Source organism: Callithrix jacchus, chromosome 2 (assembly GCF_049354715.1).
Source record: "Callithrix jacchus isolate 240 chromosome 2, calJac240_pri, whole genome shotgun sequence".
Classification (NCBI taxonomy): domain Eukaryota; kingdom Metazoa; phylum Chordata; class Mammalia; order Primates; family Cebidae; genus Callithrix; species Callithrix jacchus.
Genome location: NC_133503.1, coordinates 113370268 through 113377631, shown reverse-complemented (window position 1 = coordinate 113377631; position 7364 = coordinate 113370268). Strand labels below are relative to the sequence as shown.

At 37.6% G+C, this 7364-nt stretch overlaps 1 long non-coding RNA gene across 2 annotated transcripts in view; it reads left to right on the top strand.

Moving 5' to 3' along the window:
- Positions 1-1034: 1034 nt before the first annotated feature.
- LOC144581416 (uncharacterized) overlaps positions 1035-7364 on the top strand; it is a 138299-nt gene continuing 131969 nt past the window's right edge. Inside the window, exon 1 of one of the 2 annotated variants that reach the window (XR_013532205.1) lies at positions 1035-1205. This is a non-coding gene — a long non-coding RNA (uncharacterized LOC144581416). Of the gene's footprint in view, positions 1206-4851; positions 4952-7364 lie in introns of those variants that run through there. The other variant, XR_013532206.1, reaches the window with a different exon arrangement.

Below are 7364 nucleotides of genomic sequence, written 5' to 3'. Positions count from 1 at the left end.
ATTCTCTCTCTTCGTTTTAAAGATGTACCATAGAGGTGAGACATTTAACAAGAATGCTTTTAACCAGAATATATCCAAGATAATTAGAACTTCCTTAAACTAATATTTGATTTGGAGTTTTTAGGGAAGATTTCTTTGGCTTAATTCTTTATTTTCTAAGAAAGCATGAAAGAGTTTGACTTATGCTTCAAATTTAGTTGTTACATAATATTATTCTCCTTCCTCAAAAATAAACTTTCTTCCCCCTTAAAAACAATTTTAAGGTTCCAGATTTGTCACCTGACTTGGTAAGCAAAGCAAAACAAAACAAAACCCAAAATCCAACCAAAACCCAAAAAACCAACCAAAACAAGAGCCATAACATCCAGTTTGTTCTCTTTGGTTCTACATTTCTATTTGTATTTTTCATGCAATTTAAAATTTTAGACTATTTCCCTCATGCCACAGACTTCTTCTTTTTGTGGTAGTTCCACAAAACAAATGGATTTATTAAGAAAACAAAAGCCTTCTCCATTTCTTTCAGCCCATTCTCATCCCTTATATAAAAGCGATATATAGCGTGTGTGTGTGTGTGTGTGTATAGTATATATTGTATATATATCACTATGTATACACTGATGTGGGCGGCAGAATTCAAAGATTTCTGGACCCAGGTACACATATACATCTTCCCCCAGTTATTCTATCAAACACTAATGTAGATACTGCTGTGAAGAGAATTTTTTGCAGATAAATTAAGATCCTTAAATTAGGGAGATTATCTGCGTGAGTCTCATCTAATTATGTGAGCCCCTTAAATCTGTTTGTAGAGATTAGAGAGAGAGTCAGAGTTGAGATGTGAGAGGGATTCAATTTAAGAGAGGTTCTCCAGTGGTGGTTTTGAGATGAAAGGGAGTCATGGGGCAAGGACCTGAGATTGGCCTCTAGTGGCTGAGAGTGGTCCTCTGTTTACAACCAGCAGGAAAACCAGGACAACCACTGTAAGAAACTGAATTATGACAAAACAAAATGAGTTTGGAAGTGAACCCCAAGCTCTCCGTGGTATACACAGCCCAGATAACACATTCATTTCAGCTTTGTGACACCCAGAGTAGAGTTAAGCCATGCTGGGCTTTTGACCCATACATCTGTAAGACAATAAATGGGTGGTAGTTTAAGTTTCTAAGTTTTTTGTTAAGCAGCTACAGAAAATCAGTACAATCAAGGTAAGCAAATTTCTTTAACATTATTTTTAAAAGTTGGCTTAAGAAGTGGAAGCTGATACTGAAAAAATAAGTTCAGCATTTGGGGATTTGCCGTACCCTGTTATCAAGGTGGTTTGCTGGTCAATATCCATGCTCCCCTTTTCCTGGCAACATTCCCTAATGGGTTGACCTCACACTTAGCTCTAGAGGTGAGACTTAGTTAGCTCAAGCCATTTGGAGTGTATCATTTAGGGCATATGACCTAAGCTGGTCCAATTAGAATAAACCCCAGAAGGATTTTGGTGAGAATGTTGGGGTACACACTCTCTTTTCTACTTTGAGCTTAGTGATGTGAATATTGAGAGTGATAGGTATTGAAGATTCAAGGGAGAGCTTAGCATTTCTTAGAGGCTGCCATGTGAAGGCTAAAAATTAAGCAACCCAGAGGAAGAAAAGTTAAGAAGGATTCTGGTTATATTTCAGTCCTGGATTAGGCTGTGTGTGAATATAAATCTGCTGCTTGATACGAGCCCATAAATCTTTGTCTTCCCTTAAAAAATTGCTTAAGCCTGTTTACTTTGAGTTTCTTGATTCTTGCAAATGAAAAATGAAATCCAGACTGATAGACCAATTATCTCTCTGATTTTCATAATACCTTTCCTCATCTTTCAACAATAGAATATGTTCCAGACTAGTTAACTGTAATCATCTGCATTTATTTCCTTTTGTCTTTGTCTAGTTTTTTAAGTCTAAAGATAAAAATTGGTTAAAAATTATAATAACGTGTTCTATTATTTATTGTTCTCATGTTATCTGACTGAACAATACAGAAAAATAGGTATATGGCTTTCATAATCTTATGACACACATTTGAAGAAAATTTATTATTGGCTTTGTATAAACTTTGTTTTCTTTTGGAAATTCTGTCAATAAAGTAGAACCCATTTTGTTTAAAGGTTTTGTTTCAATCTAGTTTTTAGGCCCTTGGCTTGGATGTCATACTAGGTAATTTTAACCACTGGATGTTTGTGTTTGCCCATGAGTTAATGGTTAGCCTTTTTACTGAGATTTGTCTCTGATCTTCAGTGAAGTTCACAGAGGTTGCCTTATCAAAAAGTTGGTATTTGGGAAAAGTTTTCAGAAAATATATCCCCTCCATAAAGTCTTCTATTGTCTTTAAAGCAACTGAGCCAAATAATGTGACCTATCAAATTGTTTCATCTTAATTCAGGGACACAAGAGGAATGCTGCTCTGGAGGACGCTAGCATATATCAAGTGTTTTCTCGTTCTTTGCCAAGTGTACAGTTCATTGTTCGGTCACCTGTGTCTGTCAGTTTAGCACATGTAAGGCAGTTCTCAGCATCCTTCATTCTTCTCTGAAACTTACATGGAGGCTTCAAACATTGTCTGGCTCATTATTTCCCAGGAAAGGTTAAGCCCTTTACTGTCAGACCGGAACCCTTCGCTAATTAGAGCCCTTGCTTTGTCACTGAACGTGTCACGTCTGCGAGCTTTCCTGCTGTGATCAGGGGCACGTTGCTCACTCGCATAAATGTCCAGTGACCCCAGATCTCCAGGGAAGACTGCCTACGATTTTCTATCTGACAAGTGTTTAGCTTGCTAAAATCCCAACTCCTCTTTAACAGGCTCTTATGTAGGGTTGGATGACATAGTCACCAGTTCACCAAGAAGCTTTTGCTTAATACTGCCCTGTTTATTGCTTCAGTTTTAGTGAGGTTGAGTCCACAGTAAAATAATAAAAACAATACTTTCAAATGTGGAAAAAATAGTAAAATTTCCCACTCTTTTAAGAAGTAATGTGCCAATATATCTGTTACATAGTATGTTTTCATTTTATAAAACAATCTTCTTTTTGATTAGGTAAAAATCTGTTCTTTTTGATATAATTTATAAGGATAACTCAAGATTGTTTTAGTGATAAAAATGATAATCATATAATTACATTACTTCCATTGACTTTCTTCTTTGATTCAGGAAATATGCAATTTACAGTTTCTTTTTCAGTTGATAGGGTACAACCAGTTGCAAGGATAGAAAGATTAAATGCAGTGGCAGGTTTCCTGTCCTTGAATTGTCAAAGACTGCTTTTGGGAGTAAGTCAGGCTTCACCCTTTCTATTCATAGGAGTGTTCTTGTACCTTTTGTTGGATCATTGCCTCCTTCCATTTCATCAGAGAGCTGGCCCAAATGATGCTAGTGGCTTGGTGTTTGATTTCATTGTGGGTTGTTAACTTCTCGAAGAAAATTGTCTATTATGCATATAGATTATAACTGTATATTTGGCTGGTTGAGTCACAGGTTAATTTTAGATATAATGTTAATTCACAAGCTTAGTGCACCTTTCTTTTTGAAGGAAAATACAGTATAAACTTAAAAAATAGAGTTGTATTAAATGTCAGAATTATTTAAGGCCAGAGGACAGAAATTTTCTTTTCTTTTTCTTTTTCTTTTTTTTTTTTGAGTTGGAGTCTTGCTCTGTTACCAAGCTGGAGTGCAGTGGTGGGATCTCAGCTCACTGCAACCCCCAACTGCCTGGTTCAAGCGATTCTCCCGTCTCAGCCTCCCGAGTAGTTGGGATTACAGGCAGGAGCCACCACATGCAGCTAATTTTTCGTAGAGACAGGGTTTCACCATATTGGCCAGAATGATCTCAATCTCCTGATCTTGTGATCCACCCGCCTCTGCCTCCCAAAGTACCGGGATTACAAGCGTGAGTCACTGTGCCTGGCCAGAAATGTTCTTTTTTGCTAGAAAGAATTTTAGGATACTTCTTTGTGAAGAAAAAAGAAAGAAAAGGAAAAGAAAAACCTAGCAAGCTATAGGAAATTGTTCATAGATAGTATAAAAATTATAAAAAGTCATATATTTATTGCTTAACTCAAGAACTTACGTTTCTTTGTCTTGATACTTTTCAAAAGAATGCTGTATTAAAAATTTAGCTGACTTTTTAAAAATATAGAAGCAATGATAAAATATCGGATCATTAAAGCTGTTTTTATACATTTGTGCCTTTGGAAAAAGGATAAATCATTAGGTTTCCTTACTGGGCTTTGAGTTTCTGTACTTCTTTTTGTCTTTTTATTTTACTAATATTCAGACTCAGTTTTACCAACTGTGTGTATTTGACATATACACGTATGCACACACAACACACACACACACGTATACTTATATACACTTCTTTGGGAACAAGGAAGATAGAGATGAGAGGGGCTTTTTTCAACTTTTTTTCTCCTAATTTTAGATAGATGTTCATTATAGAAATTTTAGAAAAAAGAAAATCATGCCACCAGGAATCTAGCACCCTAAGGCAATCAGTAGATATTAATTAGTTTTCAAATTTATTTCTCTTCCTTTATGAGTAGTTAATTTATGTTTGTAGCTCATTAAATCATTAAAGTTTTAATGTTTAAGAATCTATTTGTAAAAGAAAAAAACAAAAAAATAAAAATGTATTTGTATAAGATATGCATATATATTTACTTATATGGCCAATCTCCATTCTGTGATTTATATTCACTACTATTGTATAGTAGGTAATTCGTTTTGAAATTTTTAATTGCTTTTGATTTTTTAAAAATTTATTTTAAATTACATAAGTAATACAGGAAGATAGTCTGGGAAAAGATTGAGACAGTACATGTGTATGTTCCCTTTTTTCCAGTTACCCATGCCAGTCCCCAACTGGATTTAACATGGTCCCTAGTTTTGTATTCATCTTTCCAACATTTTCATTCGCATTAATGTAAGTATTAGGTTATTAAGTTGGACTTCACCTGTTGCTCTAGAATAAGGGACAAAACCAAGGACATATGGGACACCCGGCAGCACCTCATGTTCTAAAGAGAGCTGTAGTGTGACCATCCCTCCAGGGCTCAAATAGGGTCTGCAGTTCCCAATCACATACTAACCCCTCCTTCTAACTCTAGGCCCCTTCTACTTATATAAGAGAACTCCAGGAGGAGTTGGACAGAGAGAAGGAAAAAGGGGAAGAAGGCAAGAGAGAGACAGAGAGACACAAAGAGAGGGAGAGAAAATGAATATTGGCTTCCAAGTGAATTACTTGGAGAGAATGAGAATTCTTGCAAAAACAGGTTGAAGTTTGCATATGTAGCTTATTGGCTGATCTAAACTCATATATGTTTGAGTAGAACAATGGGCAGAAATAGGCCGCAGGAGTCAGGCTGTATTCCTGTGGACTGGTGTGGAGGGGGTGTGTGAGCTTCTTGTGGGGCAGTAAACACCATGGCAGCAAGTAAGCTTATACCATTCTGCCAGTGCCTCAGCTCAGAATCTGCCACTGTCAGTGAATTATCCTCTCTCCCCACTGATTCTTTTGAGGCTTTATATCAAAAATTTAAATATATTAAGACTGGTATACTATACAGCATTTAAAATGCTATCTCATTAAAATATGTTTTAACTCTACTGGTTAATATGTTTTCAAAGTATTCAGAAGAACTGGCTATTAGTATATTTTAAATTATTTTGAATTTTAGAATAGTTTCAAACCCAGATGAATATAGAATCCAAATATCAAATCCTTAGGGTCCAATTGAATTTTAGCCTTTTTCCAAGAGTATTTGTCAGTAATAAATCCAGCTCTCAAGAAAAAATACAACACTATTAAAAAATGGGCAAAGGACACGAACAGACACTTTGCAAAAGAAGACATACATGCGGCTAACAAGCTTGTGAAAAAAAGCTCAACATCACTGATCATTAGAGAAATGCAAATCAAAACCACAAAGAGACACCATTTTATACCAGTCAAAATGGCTATTACTAAAATGTCACAAAATTACAGATGCTGGTGAGGTTGTGGAGAAAAAGGAATGCTTGTCCACTCTTGGTGGGAGTGTAAATTAGTTCAATCATTGTGAAAGACAGTGTGGCAATTTCTCAAAGACCTAAAGTCAGAAACACCATTTGACCCAGCAGTCTCATTATCGAGTATATACCCGAAGGGATATAAATTCTTATATCATAAGGACACATGCATGTCTGTATTCACTGCAGCACTATTCGCAATAGCAAAGACATGGAATCAACCTAAATGCCCATCAATGATAGACCAGATAAAGTAATGTGATCCATATACACCATGGAATATTATGCAGTCATAAAAAGGAATAAAATCATGTCCTTTGCTGGGACATGGATGCAGCTGGGGGCCATTATCATTAGCAAACTAACACATGAACAGAAAACCAAATGCCATATGTTTTCACTTATAAGTGGGAGCTAAGTGATGAGAACACATGAACACATAGAGGGGAACAAAAGAGACTGGGGCCTGTCTGAGGGTAGAGGATGCAAGGAGGGGGAGGATTGGGAGGAATAACTAATGGATACTAAGCTTAGTATCTGGGTGATGAAATAATTGGTACAGCAGTCCCCCACGACACATGTTTACCTATGTAACAAAGTTGCACATCCTTTACATGTACCCCTGAATTTAAAATGAAAGTTAAAAAAAAAAAGCCAACTCAATACAGAAAGTCTTTGTTCAGGTTTACTTGCTTGTTCAATCCTGTGAGTGTAACCAACGTCATGGCTCCCAAGTGGATGCCTTGCCCACCATCCCTATGTTTCAGAACCCCAGGCCAGCTCTTATAGCTTGACAATGACACTCTGGGACTGGCCAGCATCCCCTTGGCCTTCATGGCAAAGCCCTTCTCACCCTGGTTGGCCGGTACCTCACAGTAGGCCATCTCCCTTTTTGGCAGTTCCTCCTCCCCCACTCCGTCTCTGACTGCCACTCCTCTTGCCTTTCATGTTAGCACAGGCACTGATCCTACACCAGGCCGTCACTCTTGCACAGATGCTCTCATTACTGCACTGGAGCTCGGCCCCTCTGTGGGAATGTCCCCCTCCCTGACATGGGCTCTGACATGATACCCTGTGCCAGAGTGCTCCTCCGTGAGGATGATCTTCTTACTTTGCTTGGACTTCAGCATTCTGTTCTAGGTCCTTTCCCACACAGATACTCTCTACACCCAGCATGGGCTCTGCTACCCTAGGCTGGGTCACCTCCATTCTTTACTTTCTTTGGGTCCTGACTCTCCACACAGTGCTGCCACAATCCATGAACTTCTTCCTCACCCTGCTCTGACTCAGATAGTCTGCCCTGGGTCATACTCCCTGGATCACACCTA